Source organism: Tupaia chinensis, unplaced genomic scaffold (genome assembly GCF_000334495.1).
Source record: "Tupaia chinensis unplaced genomic scaffold, TupChi_1.0 Scaffold000059_1, whole genome shotgun sequence".
Taxonomy (NCBI): Eukaryota; Metazoa; Chordata; class Mammalia; order Scandentia; family Tupaiidae; genus Tupaia; species Tupaia belangeri.
The window spans coordinates 684,745-685,277 of NW_006159517.1; positions in this window are offsets into that span (position 1 = coordinate 684,745).

The window sequence follows — 533 nt, forward strand, 5'->3', positions numbered from 1 at the left end:
TGAAGCAAGCCAGGCTATGAAGGAGAGACATTGTATGTGTCCACTTAACATATACTGACTATCGTCACTCTATGGCTGAAACTGAATGACTAGAGGATATAGATGTTAAATGCTCAATGACTTCCAGTACTATGTTACATAGAAAATGGTAAGAGTGAGAATCTTTGTTCTCTTCTGACTATATATGAAATGATGTAAATTTTCTCAGTTAGATATAATTTTTGCTGTGGACATGTCATGCACAGCTTTTATTATGTTGAAATACATTGACATTTCCAGTTCTAAATATAAATGTATATAGTTTGATTTTTAAAATTAGACACAAGAATTTTATTTCTTTAAATAATTATTTATTTAATTTTATTATCATTATTTCTAAAATGTTCTATAGTGCACATTTTCTCACTAGAGAGAAAAAGAGAGGAAAAGTGATAAAGCAGGCCCCCAGGTCTGGGATTCAAATCACTGTTAGTCATGTGGGAGTGTAGTGCCTTAACTACGTCATCTGCTGGTCCTAGAACTTTTATTTATTT